The 19,593-nt window shown below is 39.7% G+C and overlaps 1 pseudogene; it reads left to right on the top strand.

Annotated features, from left to right (window-relative positions):
• The first annotated feature begins 9,615 nt into the window (after positions 1 to 9,615).
• On the top strand, positions 9,616 to 11,652 carry LOC123633114 (annotated as a pseudogene).
• Positions 11,653 to 19,593: the final 7,941 nt, after the last annotated feature.

The raw sequence follows: 19,593 nt of genomic DNA on the forward strand, positions 1-19,593 counted from the left end.
TCTGTTCTCACTAAATAATAACACCCCCGTTTTTCACTGTCTCTAGCCCCTGGAAACAACCATTCTACTTTCTGTCTCTATGAATTTGACCACCCTACGTACTTCATATAAGCAAAATCATACAGTGTTTGTGGATTTTTTTGGTGGGGGGAGTCTGGCTTATTTCACTCAGCATAATAATGTCATCATGGGTCATTCATGTTGCAGCATGTATCAGAATTTTGTTCCTTTATAAAGCTGAATAATAGGAATATTCCTATTCCTACCTAAATCTAGCTCTACCACTCACCTGTTCTGTGACTTTGACAAGGACATTAAATCTCTCTAGGCCATCAGTTTCTTCATCTGAAAAATGGAGAAAATAAATTACCTACCTCACTAGGCCTTTGTGAGGATTAAATTATTAATAATTTAATAATAAGTAATCATAATAATTAATTATTATAATTATGATATTTATAATTTATAAATATATTTATAGTTTTATACAATTTATAATTATAACATAATAAATTCTAATAATGAATAATTTAATGAAAATTAATTATTAATAATATTTATACCCCTGTAAAGAGCTAGCACAATACCTGAAACAGATAAGGACGCCTCAGGAGGTAACAGTTGTTGTTGATGCTATTGTTACTGCTGTTGTTACCATTATTACTATAAACTTAGAAGTTAGTACAAGTTTTTAAAGTAAGACTATGCATTATATAACATTGTATCATCATGCAAACTGTTTTAGGAAAACCACTGGATTCCTAAATGCTAAAATGTAGCTGTGCATTTAGAACACCACATAAATTGATACACTTTTGAGCCTAGATGTTTCCCTGAAAAATGGTCAGAATATTAGATGATCATGAACAAAATTAAATAAAAGTTCCACCAAACACCTATCAGTATGCAAAGAAATAAACTGCCTGAAAGAGCTAAAGAGCTAAAATGAAACATTTCCCGTTCCTGAGTAGAGCCAGGTATAGTGAAATAAAAGTAGGATAAGAACAGATTGTGCATGCCTGCCTCCATCTTTGTATCATGAGGCAATTGGGTGTATTCATGATAGGAATTTTTTTCTCTAGCCAAAACCAAGCTGGTAATTACAAGTGCCCGAAACCACAATCTGGACACAGTCTGTGACACAAGCTGGACACAGCCAGGTCTGAGATCAGACTTGGAAAGGCCCCTTTTCTCCTTCTGAAAAATGTCTGTGCTGGTCCGAGTAAGCCGACGGGGAGAACACTGCCACATTCCCTGGTATTCCATGGGACCTTCATGACCAGCGGGACCAAGTGAGTTACTGATCACATTGTTTCAGGAGAACCAAGAGGGCACTTCCTGGCTCCTTCTTCATAGAAACTATATGAAATAGAGAAAAAAGCCAAACCAAAGCAAACAAAAATACCAGTAAGCCTTTCTGAGGGAGACTATACAAAAGCTTGGTTAAAGCTGTCATACACATAGACTGCATTTTTCTTCTTGAAAATGAATCTATGCATCTACTTTATTTGTACTTGGATCCCCAATTGTGTATCCTTTTCCTTTGCTATAGGTAATTAGATGGTATCTTAGTCTATTTGGGCTGTTATAACAAAAATGCAATAAACTGGATGGCTTAAACAACACACATTTATTTCTCACAGTTGTGGAGGCTGGGAAGTCCAAGAGGAAGGTGCAGGCAGAGCCAGCGTCTGACAAGGGCTTCCTGGTCCACAGACAGCTCTCTTCTCGCTGTGCCCACACATGGCAGAAGGATGAGCGAGCTCTCTGGGGTCTCTTTCATAAGGACACTAATCCCACTCATGAGGGCTTCATCTTCATAACTTAATTACTTTCCTAGGAGGAGGCCCTAGGATCTCAACATATGAATTTGGGGGAACACAAACATTCCATCCATAACAGCTGGAGTACTATTTGAAAGTATAGCTATATTTATCTAAATGCCATTTTGTGAACAGATCAGGGAGTATCATACCTAGCACCCTGGCCCACAAAAGAGTTTTCCAAATGCTCATGTAAAAACTCTCAAGTGAAAAATTCCAAGTGATTTAGCCACTTGGTTTCAGACAGTATGCAGACTCTCAGGATGGATAGATTGAAGCTTCCATTCTGACATGTTTCTCCAGCTACCCATCTCATCGTCCCAGGGCAGGAGAAGAGGACTCTGAACTAAGGGTAAAATAATTATGCAAAGATTCTTGCCCCATAGGACACAAGCATTTATAATTCTTTTGAGCTCTTAAACCACATGCCAAATTTCCACCAAAGCTGGATGGTCAAGAAGGAAGGGAACAGAGTTGACATTTATTGAGCTAATACTCTGTCATGCATTATGCCAAGCAATCTTTGTGGAGATTCTGTTATATAAATCAGGAAGATTATAAGTCAAAGGCATAAAGGAACTTTCTCGAGAGCACACAGTCAGTTACCCCAGGGCTGTCTTCCTCTAAAGCCTGTGCATATTACATTATACCCTAGAACTTTTTGCCTGTGGCTTTTCTGAATGGCAGATGTAGAAATGTCTCTATTTGTCTCAGACTCGCAGGTAAAACATCACCTTACTAAATATATGACCTCATTCAGCATGCACCAGGAGGGCTGCCAGGGCAGCTGGAACAGTGAGAGTGAGGGCAATGATATTTCCTTGATCACAATGAAACCTGCTCAGCCGGACATCTCACAGTGGAGAATAGCGTCTTGATTTCTGCAAAATAGTCAATAATGGCACAAGACAAAGGCAAATATTTGGTTTAGCACAAGCCATTAATGTGATTCCTGATGGACAGGACTGGCAGATATTGGGAAACTTTCGTAACCACGTATACAGTGATAGCATGCTGAGTCAGGGACATGTAGCTCAGTTGTATTTGTCCCCATTTATCCCCACATCAATCCATTGATCTTTTGCTTGGAACTAGTCCAAACCCTCTGTCTACCCCATAACTCCTAGAAATCAATAATGAGTTAATAGAGGTGGGATCCTCCAAAAGACACCTTGTTTCCCCACAATCAACTTTGATTCCACCTGCTCCAACAGGTGTGCTCACTGCAAGCACAGAAGACTCCTAAGGACTGAAAGAGCCAGGTAGCCTCCCATGCTTCCCCAGGGCACAAAGCCACCTTAACAAGAAATGACTCAACTTATACATTTTCATATATTGTTCTTTCTGCAAAAGGATCTACAAAAAGGTAAATTACAGGATCCCTTTCTTTCTCAAAGTACATGAGAATTACAGAGAGAAAATATCTTCTGGCCTTCGTTTTGACCCTTTTACCTACCAACTTAACTGGATCTCCTCAATCTCTGAGGAATCGCTAAGCTGTAGCAGTCCATTTCTACGGCAATATGGCAGAAAGTGTCAACGTTCTGAAGAACTGTGTTTTCTCTGCCACATAAGCCAATTCATCTAACTGATTGCTCTTCTTGGTCCCTGAATCAGATAAAACAGCTTTGTTATCTGCCTCAAACAAACAAACAAACAAAAAACCCACATGGTTTGTATTAATTTCCAACTGATTTGAGACATCAAATTAAAACATATTCAGTGAACACAGTTTAAAGAAATAAGAGATGATGATAATAAAGTAATAAAATGCTTATTCAGAAGAACTTTTCATTTGTCGCCATATTGGTTTAATAAGATGAACAGGACTGGCTAGTACTCTAATTTTGTAAATGAGAACTTTAAGAAACAGCAGTAATCATGATTGTGGGATTTTTTTTTTTTTTTTAGCCCTTTCTAGGCTGTGAGTTCTGGGCACTACAATTATTTGCATTCAGCCTTCACCTAAGGTTGTCTCAGATACCTGTGGTTTAGATACCCCCAGTAGGGGTGTCTTCCATTAAACTTAACTCACATCTAAAGCCTTTCAGATTTTAGATGAGTAATAAAAAGCTGCCTTTCCTCCATTCCAATGGGAAGCTTTTGAGAGAGGGTCTTAACTAGAGCATTCTTCTTTGAAATGATCATTCTAAGACTTGGAGGAGAGAAAACGAAATCCCAAATCGACTTCTTCATCTCCCAGTCCCCTCCTCTTGGTTCATCACAGCAGACTTATATCGCCCCAATTTTTTCCACATGCAACACAAAGAAAATTTACTTTCCCTGGGTCTGTAAACAGGCTTTTGTGTGGCCTTGACAGTCACCACTTCCTCTAGGAAGGCCTTTCTGCTCTGTCCAGGTAGGATTAGATAGTCTTCCTCTATACCCTAGAACCAGCCTGAATATATTTCTATCATATCATTTGTTAAACTATTGCATATTAGTTTGTTATAAATTACAAGAAGCTTTTCATTAATATCAAGAAAATGTGCATATACTCTGGGCTTCATCCTTTTGATGATACCGTGTTCTATTATTTGGGAGTTTAGTTCAAGAGTTTCATAAAATGTATTCTTACTTCATTTAAACTTTTTAAAAATGTTGTACTCTTGGTTGATGGTAAAGATGTCACCAACCTGCTATCAGTAAGGCACAAAATTGAAGGTGCTATGGTCACTATATTAGTTTTCTACGGCTGAATAACAAATTATGACAAACTTAGCAACTTGAAACAATAACCGTTTATTATCTCACAGTTCTGTAGGTCAGAATTTTGAGTGACCTTAGCTGGTTCCTCTGCTCAGAGTCTCACACTCAGGTGACAGCCAGCTGCAGTTGTTTTCTGAGTCTCAAGGTCTTCCTCCAGCTCACTGGTCATTGGCAGAATTCATGTCCTTCTTACCCTTCCCATGTGGCCCCCTCCCTCTTCACATCAGTAATGGTAGGTTGAATTCTTCTTATGCTTCAAAACTCTCTGCTTGTAAAGTGCTCACAGGATTAGTCTGGCCCACCTGGACAGCGTCCCTTTCACCATATAACATAATTCTAGGAGTAATACCAAGGTCAGGGTCATGGGAGTCATCTTAAAATTCTGCCTACCACAACCACAACTGTGACACTTTTTAATATATCTGCATTTTTCCGTCTTTTTGTCTATAGCAAGGATATGATTTTCTAAAAGGGATTTTGTTTAAACGTTAGAAATGCAACCTGTGTTCCTGAAGCAGTTAGAGAATCACTGATTCAAATTGAATCAGTTCCGTGCACTTCACTGACTTCAGAGGCAGCATGCACTAACAAAATGAGCACACCCATTTCCACTGGGCAAGTAACAGCAGAGGTGGCCCTGATTTCAGGGGTAGAACTAGATGCCAACGATTCTATTAAAATATTTTATTGTCCCAATAAAGTAAGGTTGTGACCACCATCTGAGTTGGAAACTCTGCTATCCTGCTGTCAAAGCACAAATTCAGTAATTCTGTGGACCTTAGAATTTCTGAGTTAAATATGATTAAGTGCCTTCTTGATTATAATGGAGTCAGACTTCAGCTATTTCTCCATACAGTTTCTATTAATTGTTACAAAAGTATACCAACTATAATTATCATAATAATATTTTGTATGCTTTCTAGCTTATGTATTTAGCTTATGAGTTAAGAAAATCTCTAACAAACCAGCCCCAGCAGATGGCTTTATGAACTAGACTTACAGAGAATACAAAGGGACAAGAAACCCAAAGAAAGAAAAAGAAAGGCACCTCTTAAACAGTTACTAGTTAGGAAACACGAATCCTTTTTCAGTAAGTCTCTTGGAAAAAAGGACTATCTGTGTATTATCTTTTTGCCCCCTACAAATAATGCCTGATTTCATATTTTGAATAGGGCAGGTGCTCCAGACACACTTGTTGAATAATAAATGATTGAAGGTTTACTAGAAAACTTCAATAAAAAGCAATTCATAGTGAAAAATTGAAACTAATCAGTGCTCAAAAATAGGTAACTGTTTAAAAATGATTTACAGTCTTCAAAATTATGTAGAGGAAGAATATAATATATAGTGATATGAAAATTGTGATACAAATTATAGATGAAAAATTCAGGTTACTAAACAGTATGCACAAAATATCCCATGAATTTTATGCATGTATATGTGTGTATATATTTATATACATGTGTATACACACAAACACATATTTTACTATTTTATATATTTAAAGATATACAGCAGCATGCTTTCTTGGTTATCTCTGGGAGTCAGATTACAGGCTATTTTTATTTACTTCTCCAAGATTTTTCTATAATTCCTGAATTTTATTCCTTTCTGACCAAATTTGGGAAAAAAAGTTTACTGAAAATAAAAAAAAAATGTATCAAGTTTGGATTGAAAAGTGGAGCCTTCAGCAGAACATAGTTGACTCTTTGCCATGGACACCAAGTCATTTCCTTTCTTTCAGTGGCATTCATACCACGGCCATGCATTTTTCCCAACTGAGATGACACAATGGAAAGACCATTCCTATACCACGCGTTGAGCTATAGAAAAGTGGAATGTCCGTCAGAGCATCTGCAGATCAGGAAATCAAGTCACAGAAAATATGACTCATGTAAGATGCTAAGCTTATGTCATTATGTCATTTGCTTATCGGTTACTATACTTCAAATTTACACACACTGTAATCTCCTCTGTTTGTTCCCCAGCCCCTCTGAAGAAGAAGGCATTTTTAGCAAATGTCCTTTAAATGGAGAAAGGAGGAAGATCAATTTACCCTAAATTAGTTCATATTAGATTGTGGTCAGAATCCCCGTGCAGAGTGGAAGCTCTTCTCCAGAATTAGCGTCCCTACTGGATTCAGGTTCAGGGTTGGAACCCACAGCCCAAGCATGACAGGTGGTCAGCAAAGACAAGCTCATCATTAGCATCCAGCAGCCTTTACTTTGCGTTTGTCTTTATCTTCCCTCAAACTCCTATTTTTGCTTCTATTTCTCTGAAATCATTAGAAAAATTCCTTTTGAAACAAGTGGGTGCCTGACTCATTGACTATTTCCTCTGTTTTCCACCCAAGTGGTAAACAATGGGCTATATTCAAATGTGGATGGTCTGTGTGCTGGGAACCTGCGTGCAGACAAAGCTCCTTGTCACAGGGCAGATTGCCAGCCCCGAGCTCTCTTCTGCTCACCTCCTGGGCTCTGCTTTACAAGGGCCACTTGACAAAACTCAATGCATTCTCATGGTCCTATGACCCTATAGCTCTCTGTCTCCTTTTCCATTCAGCCCCCAAAGGAATACTACCCTAAATCCTCAAGTCAATGTATTTGAAAACAGCCTTTCAAAAGATACTAGAAAGAATGACAGGAGGTAGCTCAGGCCCCAGTCATAAGCACAACCAGGTTTTATTTACAATCATATTAATCCGTGTCTTAACTCCTCCCAAGTTATTTTTCCTGTAGATGGTGGTTGCCAGGGAAGGGAGTCCTGCAAAGTTGGGGACAAGGCAGGTGTGGGAAATACAGAAGGCTAGCCTAAGACTTTGGGAAGACAAGTGTTGGAACAAAGTAGCAGGAATCAGACTATGGAACAAGAGGAGTAGGACAAAGTTTCAAGTTCAAAAGGAGCAGATAAGATAATATGAACCGAACCTAAATGGTAGTGCAGTTATCAAGGCAATTGGGTAGGAGGAGGGAGAGCAAACTTGCATGTGCTTGAAGCACACCCCCAGTGGTACATAGGTCTCACAGAAGTTTTGCAAACTATGTAGATCCTCCCTTCCCAAGAATTTCATGTTTTCTGAAGAACACTGCCAGCTTCCCTCCACCATCTTAAAATGGCTAGGAAAAAAGTGAATTTAAAGAGAAGATAAGGGAAACAAATAAATATTAAATAATTGTGATATTCCAGTTATATTAGGTACATTTAATTTTTTTTTTTTTTTTTTGAGACAGAATCTTGCTCTGTTGCCCCGGTAGAATGCAGTGGCATCATTGCAGCTCACTGCTACCTCAAACTCCTGGGCTCAAACCCTTCAGGTAGCTAGGACTATAGGCATGTGCCACCATGCTGGATGATTTTCTTTATTTTTAATAGAGATGGGGTCTCACTCTTGGGCAGGCTGATCTCAAACTCCTGAGCTCAAGCGATCCTCCCACCTCGGCCTCCCAGAGTGCTAGGATTACAGGCATGAGCCACCGCGCCTGGCCAGGTACATTTACTTCTTAAAATCACTCTAACAACCATATGAGATTGTGGTTTTTATTCTTATATTTTTAACGATGGGAAAACTACAGCCTACAGAGTTTAAATGACTTTCCCACAGTCACAAAACTGCTAGGGTAGCACTAGAATTTGAAATCAAGTGGTGTGACTAAACAAAAGGAGAGAATTCATTCCTTCTTTGACAAAAAACTCATTCCCTACTGACATCCAAACACCAGGTCCTCTAGACTCTCTTTCAGTATCACTTAAATCTATCCTCTTCTATCCAACCCTACTCTCCCCAACTCACAGCTTGCCAACTTTTCCCCAAAGCCTCCCAACTAACTTTCCTTCTCTCTGCCATCTTACCCTCTCTCTCCCCATCTCTTCCTTCCTTCCCTCCTACCTTCCCTCCTTCCTTCCTTCCTTCTTTCAACATAAATTTGATCAACTCCAGACTATTTAAAACTCTTCAGTGATTTCCCACTGACCCTCCTTCCTTCCTTCCTTCTTTCAACGTAAATTTGATCAACTCCACCCTATTTAAAACTCTTCAGTGACTTCTCACTGACCAAATACAGCCCTGCTTACCCACTGACCTCTACCTTACACCTCCTCCCCCCTCATTGTCTATGCTTCAACCACATTGGACTTCTTTAATTTCCTCAAAACTGTAAATTGTATCTGAGTTTGGGGCTTTCCCACGTGCTGTTTGTTTAATGTGGAACAATCCCTCCTCCTTTTTACTTAGCAAGTCTCAAAATGTGGGGGCTCACTCTTAAAAATTATTAAGAACCTCAAAAACCTTTTTGAAAAAAATGTGGATGGTATCTATTAATATTCATATGTTTGTAAATTAAAACCAGGAAATTTTAAACTAGTTCAGTTGAAAATAACACAGTAAACTGAATACACCTTAACATAAATAACATTTTATGAAAAATAGCCAAATTTTTTTTCAAAACCAAAAATACATCAGTGAGACGAGTGACTCTGTTTTACATTTTTGTACCTCTTGCCAATGTCTGGCTTACTAGCAGATAGATGGTTTCCCATGTCTGCTTCTGCGTTCAATCTGTTGTGATATCACACACCATGTAGCCTCTGTAAAGCTCCACTGTACACTGGTAATGGGATAAGAATGAAAAAGCCAAATAACTTCTTAGTATTATTATGAAAATAATTTTGCCACCTGAATTCCCTAAAAGCCCCTCAGGCAGGAACCTCCAGAAATCCAAAGCTGTACTTTGGGAACTCCTACTTATTCTGTATATCTTGTCTTAAAGTTCAAATTTGCAAAGGGGTCTTCTCTGACCTCATAGAATAGGCTGGGTCCCCTGGCTATATGGTCCTATGACACCCTCTCCCTCTCTGTCAGAACACTCATCATATCCATAATTTAATCAGTAATTTGCATAAGGACAAGGACCATGTCAGCTTTGTTCATAGTGAATCTCCAGTGCTCAGCACACCTAGCAGAGACTCAGAAAACCTTTGTGGGAGGAATTAGGAGATAAAGAAAGGGAGAAAGAGAAGGAGAGAGGTCATGGGACAGAGAGAGACAACTTGCTGACAATTGCTGCATTCCTTTGGCAGGACTAATGCAGAGACATCACGTCCTCCAGCAGCCTGCTGCAGCTCTGGGTTTCGCTTCCCTCTGAAAGAGGCTGGAGAGAGAGGCAGGTTGCCGACTAGAGTGAGGAGACTGAGCTGGGACCACAGAGAATAAAGGTCAGGAGTGCGTGTGCTGGATTCCCTCATTAAGGCAATCATTCAACCACACGTATTGAGCATCTGCAGTTTGCCAGGCATTCTTCCAGGCACTTGGGGGATACATCAATGAACAAAACAGAGACAAAATTCTGGCCTCAAGGAGCTTATGTGTAGACATGAACTCTAACCCAGGTTCCACCACTTGACAAATGGATTGCCTTGTACTAGTTATTTAATCTCCTCATGCTTTATTTTTTCTCATCTGTAAATTGTGAACGAGCCTTGAAAGTTTCTTGGTGAGAACTGAATGAAATGTACCCAGTAGGAAGTCAGGCACCTAGTAGGTGTTTAATAAATGGAAATCTTTCTGGTGGCAACTCTTATTCTAAAATTGATTTGTTTCATATACAGAAACTATTCTATAGACCAGAATCCAGTCATGCACAGGGTATCACTTGGGTAGCTGGGGGGGCAGGGTATGTCTTTAGGGTCTTCACAGGGCTCAGGAGGACTGCATGTCACTTTTTCTGTAAATAAATATCACCTCTAGCTCCTTCTATTCTTCAGAAAATGCCTGGATATTTTTACATTGTTCCATAATATTGTAGAATAAAACCATACAAGGCACTTAAGCAATGGGGTGTTTCCAAACAGACTTTCCCAGGGACTGACTCTTACAATTATGCCAAGCATGTAAGATATTCATAGCCAAGTATTAAAGTTTGTAATTGACCACCTACTCACATGCGTCTACCATGTATCATGGGGTTACTGAGGTTTCCTGCTCCACCTTCTTGACTGAGTTTGGCTTGAACTTTCTAAGAAAGTCACTCTACCTTTGCAGCAGGATTACCAAGAGAGAGAAAAAAAATGAGTTAGGATCTTTGAGCTTTTATTTCTCTTACCATCTACTTTTTGTGACTTCTCCACAGTTAACACCACAGAAGAGAAGCCGTGGGTAGAGGAAGAAAGAAAAGGAGATGGTCTTATTGGCTGATTTTATGTGTTACCAGTCTGGCAAAAACATTTGGAGTTAGAGAGCATCCAAACATGAATCAAGTTTGGGAATTACTTGCATGAATTTAATTTCCTCAGATTACCCCCATTGTTCCTTAGCAGGAAATACTCATGCGTCAACTCTCCAGAATCATACTTATTATTCAAGTGATGTGGGTTTGAAAGGAGACTTGCTGCTATGGCAAACCTCACTGGCTGACTCAGACTGCTCTTCAAGTTAAAGAGCAGGAGGGTGTCTGCAGTGACTGAGACACATATGGCTTCAGAGTGTGGCAAGAAGACCTGAAAGATCTCACATGGAAGTGAAATTCATTACTGGCAAGCTCGGTGACAGGAGACCCCAGAGGGCTGAGCCGCAAAGAATTCGCAGAGCCTTGCGGCTAACTCTGTGGCCTAGTTTGGTCTTGAGGTCATTGTCTTGGATAATCTTCTCAAATCTGTTCCTGTACTTAAGAGCCACTCAGCACATGACTGAGCTCTCTCTCAGGCTCCTTTACATAGACCTGTCAGAACTGACTTTCAGAGAACACAGACAGCACATCAAATCCTCCAACAGATGTCCCTTTCAAATACGCTGGAGCAGAACCAACTATATGGAGAAGTCATAAACAAGGAAACAGGCAACCCAGTGATTTTTCAGTGGCTTGGCATAGCTCTTTGTACAGAAAACTCCGTTTCCTGGGTGGAACGTGAGTTCTACAGAATGTGCCTGCAATAGGCAAGTTGACTCTTGCCCCGCCCAGGCTCATGCTGCTTGACGGGACAGACAGAGGGATACTTTGGAGTCCAAACTCTTCATCATCTCGATGAAGTTTTCCTCAGTTTTAGAGCATTAAGAAGTAACAAGTGTCCTGGGATAAAAGGATTTAGGAGGGAGAAACCCAGCCTGCAGCCCCACTTCTGTCAGTGATTCACTCACTGTATTAGGAGGGGGTGGCCAGAATGGTCTGGTCCCTGTTTCTGATTTCCCTCTTCACTGGCATCAGAGGATTGCACTGCAGGAAAACTAATATGTAGCTGAGCTCCAAGTGCTAAATAAGAGTATTTCACGTTCATTCCAGGCCACCAAGAGGTTTAGGGTCACCGAGTCACAGACTATAAATTTGAACATCTGATGATTTTTGCAGGTGACTGGGTGAACAAAGGAAAACCCAGGAGGTACATAAGGGTGGAAACTAGTACTTCTTATTTGAATTATTTAACATGCCTCACTGATGGTTAGGAATATAAAAGAATCATAGGTCCTTCAATAAGATGAAATAAAGTTACTGAGTTTAGTTTTTTGACCTACTTTAGAACAGGAAACATGCTCACTAATATTTACAAGGCACTTCAAGGTACCAGACAAAAAGCTCAATTTATTGGCAGGATATTTTTGTTGTTGTTTTGTTGTGCATATGGGCAAGCAATTAATGCTCTTTAGAAAATCAAATTGCCATTCAGCACTACTTACTTTTGAGTTAATTTTTATTCTAGCAACAGCCCAGAATTTATTGAAAACTCCCTATGCTAGACATCAGGAGTAAAAAATCAATTAGGTAAAAATTCCCCGGCTTTAAAAAGTCCTTAACATTATTTGAACATTTTTAGTACAGGTGTATAATTACCAGGGCACTTAGCTCAAATCAGGGTTCAAGTGAGACTTTGCAGAGGAGATCTGACTGAACTTAGTCTTAATGGATGTGAGGATAGGTATGCACATTTTAAAAAATTGCCCAGAATGTAATGCCCACCGAAATGAGCGAGCCTCCTTCACATGTGTAGCTTCTAAGAGTCTAACTCTAGAACTTGTTTTTTATTTGATTCAGCTCATTGCTTAATTTCTGGCCAATGGCTCATCTCCTTCAGCTGAATACCAAGCTCAGCAACTTCTTCCTAGATCTAGATCTAGAGTAGAACATTGAACAGGACAAGGCTGAAGGCAGAAACCCTAGAAACTCCTAGCCAGCATTCCATTAATCTCTTAATAGCTGCTTATTGCTGCAGTCAGGGTTAATTGACTTCTTGCCCAACTGTGACCCGTTAGCTCCCCTTTAATTCAAAGGAGACTTTAAGAGTTATTGAAGTTGGACTTTCCACGTTTTTATACTTGGTGACACTGTTCATGCAATCATTCAGTATTTCCTGATTTCTTGGAACCAGCACAAGCCACAAACTGAATCCACAAATTGGAATTCATAAGTAATGAACTTGTAGCATAACTTTATTAGAATAGGAATGGTGGTACAAAGTGAGGGAAGAGAAATATCTACAACATCTTACATGTCCAAATCCCTGTGCTAAGCACTTTATGTATATTTAGTCATTCAAACTTGAAAGTAGTTACCACCATTATACTCTCTACTTCTATAAGTTTGACTTTTTTAGATTCCACGTGTAAGTAAAACCATATGGTTTTTGTCTCTCTGTGCCTGACTTATTTCACTTAACATAATGTCCTCTGGGTTTATCTATGTTGTTTCAAATGACAGAATTTCCTGGGTTTTTAAAAGGCTAAATAGTATTTCATCTTGCATATATACCACATTTTAAAAATCTGTTTATCAGCTGATGGACACTTAGGTTGATTCCATATCTTGGCTGTGGGGAATAATGCTGCAATGACATTTCTGCAATATACTAATTTCAATTGCTTTGAGTATATACCCAGAAGTGGCTATGGAGGGTGGAAAGAGTTTGGACAGAGAAAAGGGAGACATGGGTCAATGGATACCAAGTCTCAGTTTGATAGGGGGACTAAGTTCTGGTGTTCTGCACAGCACAATGACTACAGTTAATAATAATGTATATTTCAAAGTAGCTAAAAGAGAGATTTTAAACATTGTCACCACAAAGAAATGATAAATTATTTGAGGTGATGAGTATGCTGATTAGTCTGATTTGATCATTCCACAATGTACACACCTATTGAAAAATCACATTGTAGCCCATAAATATACACAATTATTCATCAATTAAATATAAAACTTGTAAGCCTTGGATCAGAGTGGCAAAAAAGAAAACTTTTTTTTAAAGTGGTTATCCATGTCTCTATTTTACTGATAAAACTTAAAGAGATTACTTGATTTTCCTGAGCTAGGAACCCACAGGCAGTATGAGGCCAAATGTCCTTTCCATTATGTCCACCCTGTTCCCAGCTAAGACTGCTCCCCTTCTCCTTCCTCACTCAACTCAAGCTCCCATCATCCTTCACTAGTTTTCAAACCAAGGAGAAATCGTGCAATGAATGATCATACTTGCCCTAGGACTTTTATAGAGTTTTGAGTTAAAGAAAATGTGACTTGTATGAAAAACCCCTAAATGATTTTTCGTGAATAAGCATTCAAAATTGACCTTGTTGTCACTTAATCTTCACATAGCCACATGCTATATGGACTGAATTGTGTCCCCCAAAATTCATATGCTGAAGCTCTAACACACAGACACGCACCCACTGCAATGTGACCGTGTTTGGAGACAGGACTTTTATTTAAAGGTAGGGCATTTAAGTTAATTAAGGTTAAATGAGATCATTGCCATTAGGGTGGGTCTCTAATCCAATAGGATTGGTGGATTTATAAGAAAAGGAAGAGAAAGAAATCTGTGTGTGTGTGTGTGTGTGTGTGTGTGATATGAGGACACAGTAAGAAGACAGCAGTCTGGGGGCCAGGAAGAAGGCCCTCAGTAGAATCTGATAATGCTGACAACCTGATTTTGGACTTTCAGACTCCAGAACTGTGAGAAAATAAATATCTGTTGCTTAAACCTGTGGTCCCCAACCCCTGGGCTGTGGCCCAGTACTGATCTGTGGCCTGCTAGGAAATGGGCCGCCCATCCCTGCCTGAGCTCTGCACCACCCAATCCCCACCCACGACACCCCACCCCATCTCACGCATGGAAAAACTGTCTTCCATGAAACTGGTCCCTGGTGCCAAAAAGGTCAGGGACCGCTGGTAAGCTACCTAGTCCATGATATTTCGTTATGGCAACCCAAGCAGACTAAGGTAGCATATAAGCTATAGACTCCACTAGAAAGGAATTAGGACCAATTGCAAGAACAGTGTATGAGATTCAAAGGGGCCATTAGGGCACGTGGTAAGTAAAGTCAGTTATTCCAGGCTTTTACTTGCTAAATCCCAGTACATAGCACCAGCCACTGTGGCATACGGAACATTTTCCCACAATAATGCCAGAGCTTACCATTCCAACAGAATTAGGGAATAAAGAACGAGCAAATCAGGGAGTGCACTAGTACTGTACTGGACAAATGGGCATGACTGTGGTTAGCGGGACAGGGCACCATCTGTTACTGACACACAAGCGCTAATCCTACTTATTGTGCTCCGTGGGAATAGCCACAGATGTTTCCATAGCAGGTGTGTTTGCGTCCCCCACGTAGTTTCCCCAGACACATCACACACGGTGCTCTCACTGAGTCACCTTTTCTGCTCAGGCAGAGTGAGTGGAGAAATGAGACAACTGCACAGATTATTTTATTCAGAGGGGAAATAAATGATACTACTTGGTTGTTTCTGGGGTGCTTCAGTGTATGTTTGACAGGCAGTGGGGAAATAGGGAAAGTACCAAACACTGGGGATGGTGTGTTTCGTGAATCTTTCATAATAGTTGAATTCTTTCACTTGTTTTTCCATGGTTATTGAGTAATAGATCAGGACAGGGTAACATGCACTATTCTCCCTGAACAATAGATCAGCAGGCTGAGGCTTGAAAGAGAAGACAGTGTGATGCCAATGAACATGTTATTGAGCTCAACATGTTATGTTATTAAACATATAATTATTAAATATTAATTATTCAACATATAATGAACTTAAACTTGACTACTAAATTCACAGTCTTATATTAAGTTTTAACTTATTTACCCCCATGCTTTCCACCAAAAATTTTTAGTATCTGATTTTTTCATGAATCCAGTGAAAAATATTCAACTTTAAGGTATATGATATGCATTTCTGGTATGTAAGTGGCCTGCAGTTAATTACAAATGTGGAGAACTTTGTCTTTCAATCATCATATATAAGAATATAACCTTCCAAAAATCCTGAATTTAAAATGCTCCACATGTCCATAACCCTTTTTAAAGAGTAACACAGAATGGTGAAAAGTCATATGTAACCCTAATAAAAGGTAGGACTCCATGTAATTCTGTCTAAACATAGAATTACATTAAAAAAGAACCAGCCTACCAAGTATAATTAAAAGCAGTTCAAATTTTAATTATGTTTCACAAGGAATGACAAATCAAGGGATATATACCCTTAATGCAGAAAAAGTGTCATGAAATTATGTTTCTAATTATTATACTTGTATTCTACCTGTGAATTATCTATTAATGTACTCATGTAACTCTAGAATCTCACTTCTCACAGATGTAGCAACTGTGATTTTTTTTTTTTTTTTTTTTTTTTGAGACAGAGTCTCACTCTGTTGCCCGGGATAGAGTGAGTGCCGTGGCATCTGCCTAGCTCACAGCAACCTCAAACTCCTGGGCTCAAGCGATCCTACTGCCTCAGCCTCCTAAGTAGCTGGGACTACAGGCATGCGCCACCATGCCTTGATAATTTTTTCTATATATATATATATTTTTTTTTTTTTAGCTGTCCAAATAATTTCTTTCTATTTTTAGTAGAGACGGAGTCTCGCTCTTGCTCAGGCTGGTCTCGAACTCCTGACCTCGAGCAATCCTCCCGCCTCGGCCTCCCAGAGTGCTAGGATTACAGGCATGAGCCACCGCGCCCAGTCAACTGTGATTTTTAAACAATATTTTAGGATAAGGATCATCTGTGTAACTGTAACTCTCTATATGCCTGGAGAAGTTTCTGTTCAAGAGCACACAGCTCCTTTCTTAAGGAAATATAACTTATCTCTCCTCTAGAACTGCGGTTCCCAACCCCTGGGCCATGGACCGGTACCAGTCCCTCGCCTGTTAGGGACCAGGCCACAGAGCTCCGCCACACCTCTCCCCGCATCTGTGGAAAAATTGTCTTCCATAAAACCAGTCCCTGGTGCCAAAAAAGTTGGGGACCACTGCATCTAGAACATATGTGTTGATATTTTCTCTTGATGAGGAAACTGCTGAAACTAGCATCCCAGGCACTTGTCATTTAAATAAATGAGATATATATTTAACCAAAGGGATGAAATATGAAAATCGAAAAATTGTATGTGCCAGCCATACGTAAGATCCCAGGGCAGCTCACTGGACACTGCATGCTCTCAGGGTGTATGGCTCCTAACCTGGAGGATCCTACTAGTTTTCTGAGGAGTGAGGGAGGCCTTAGTGTTTTGGAGAATTTATCACTATCTGAAACCATCTTGCTTATTTGTGTGTTCATAGCTATACTGCCTGCTTCCTCCACCACTAGATTGTAAACCTGAAAGTAGGGACGCAGTTTGTCCTTTCACCCTTGAATTTATAGCTCCCAAAAGAGTGACTGGAACAGAGTCGATCCTCTAAAGTGCTTTGAATAATAGAATGAATGAATAATACAAGCTGCTTAAAATCCCCCCTACCCCTTTCTTCCACATCAGCCTCTGTGGACAGGTGCTGAGGCCACTCCCCCAATGACAGAGAAGTGAGCAAAGGGCTATGGAATCAGACATCAAAAATGAACATAAGAGGAAATAATAAAATAGGACAATACCTATATTCTGAGCAATAGGATTCTTGAGAAATATATCTATATTCTTTCATAACTCCTATCAAAAGTGTGAAATTAAGATGTTGCCCTGATTACAAAAGGGAATTTATGGCCATTCTGTGACCTCAAAATGGCTAATGCCTAGCTCGTGTGTGTGTCTGTGGGTGTGTGTGTGTGTTTGTGTGTGAGTGTGCATGTTTAGGGGAAGCAGTTGGGGAGAAGCGTTCAGATCAGCTCTTAGAGATGCTAGATATGACAAGAATGTAAGACAATTATAAACTAAATTTTTCCCAATAATAAATGAATGATAGTCAATTAGAAACAGGCAAATACTTGTTGACTAGAAATTATATGCTGAGTAATACATCTTCAGTAATGTATTAGTCTCTAAAACTGCCATTACACCACAGATCGGGTGACTTCAACAACAGAAATTTATTTTCTCACGGTTCTGGATATTAGAAGTCCAAGATAAAGGTGCTGGAAAATTTGGTGTCCAGTGAGGCCTCTCTTCCTGGCTTGCAGGCACATCTGCCTTCTCTCTGTCCTCACATAACCTTTTCTCTGTGTATGCAGAGAGAGAGAGAGAGACAGAGAGAGAGAGAGAGAGAGAGAGAGGGAAATAGAGCTCTCTGGTGTCTCTTCTCTTCTTATAAAGATACCAGTGCTATTGGATTAGGGCCCTACCCTTATGACCTCATTTAATCACCTCCTTACAGGCCCTGTCTCCAAGTACGCAGTTACACAGAGGGTTAGGGGGTGGGACACAATTCAGTCAACAACAGCTAATAAAGGAGAGAAAATAAATAATGCACCGATTTTCCCAAAAAAGTTATAATCTAGAGGTGGGTTGCCGGGTGGAAACAAACACATACGCCCATGCATAATGGTAGCACCTGACTGAATAGAAATTCCAAGAAAAACCAGTTGCCCTGAGACTACCAAAAGGAAAACTAATGAATTTGATTTGAAATTATTGAGAAAGGCTTTGTAAAGGAAATATTAGATATTCCCAAAAAGACAAGACTCCGTAATAGCTTCCTTATGAGGCAGATTTCAGAAATAGCAATATGGAAGAATTTAACAATATGACAATGGAATGAAAACTTGGAAAGAAAACAGGATAAAATCTATGGAAAACAAAGTTTCAAAACACTGAAAAAAATTCCCTGTTTGGGAGAACTCAATAATGGGATAAATGTGAAGGTAGCTGCTTTTTGTTTTGTTACAAAAGTCTGATTCACAAACCTCAGCAGCAAGGTCTTGGCCGCAAAGAAATAAGTCTGAACTAAAATAGACAATAATATCTAAATATCTGTATCTGCATATAAAAGTCTACATATCCACCCACACCCACACAATTTAGAAGTCTTTTTATACTAATCTATTAACCCAAACAATTGGACACATTCTTAATAGGCGAATAACTTCCACTGATAAAAGCACATTCATCTGTGGTTAAATGACAAAAAGCTCCTTGTCACAGTTTATTTTTCCTTACGTAGAGAGAGAAATTTTTGTTGACAATGTGGTGCTACAGAGAGCCTCCTTTCTAGGATTTCTAAGACCTGGGATTTCTCCAGTTACAGGTGTTCCTACCTAGACTTGATGACCCACATTTAGGGGAAACAGACCGGCAGTTTTATGTTGACAAATCTAATGCCCGTCTGTCTGTATTCAAGCATATTTTTAGCTAATCTGCAGAACTTCTCCAGAACACAACACTTCCACAAGAATGGACTGATTCTGATTCCAATTTGAAGTCTTTTATTTTGCTGTGAAATCACCCCAACACAATTCTTCAAAGCCCATTTCCTACCATATTATATAATACCATTCCCCATTTGCCTGTTACCTCCTCTGCTAGGCTGTGAGCTCTTTGATGACAGCCCTTCCCTGGTCCACCGCCATATGCCCTCACTTCCCGTAGGCAGCAGCTTATTGAAGGGTTTCAGCCTTGGCGGTGAGTGCCCCTCTTAGTCATTCCCCACACTCATATGTGTTTGTATGTGGAACACATTTGTACCACTTTTCTACCTGGACTGGAAATCTGAGTACATGCTTGCTCAGAAAAGCAAGTCAGTTACAATTATTTTAAATTGGATAAACCTTTACAGGCCCTGTCACTAAAGGGGGCACATCGTATTCATGCTGAAAGCTTATAACAGTTTTCGCCACCTAATGGAATCCTGATATTCATTTCTATTTGA

The sequence above is a fragment of the Lemur catta genome, chromosome 1 (assembly GCF_020740605.2).
Source record: "Lemur catta isolate mLemCat1 chromosome 1, mLemCat1.pri, whole genome shotgun sequence".
NCBI classification, from domain to species: Eukaryota; Metazoa; Chordata; class Mammalia; order Primates; family Lemuridae; genus Lemur; species Lemur catta.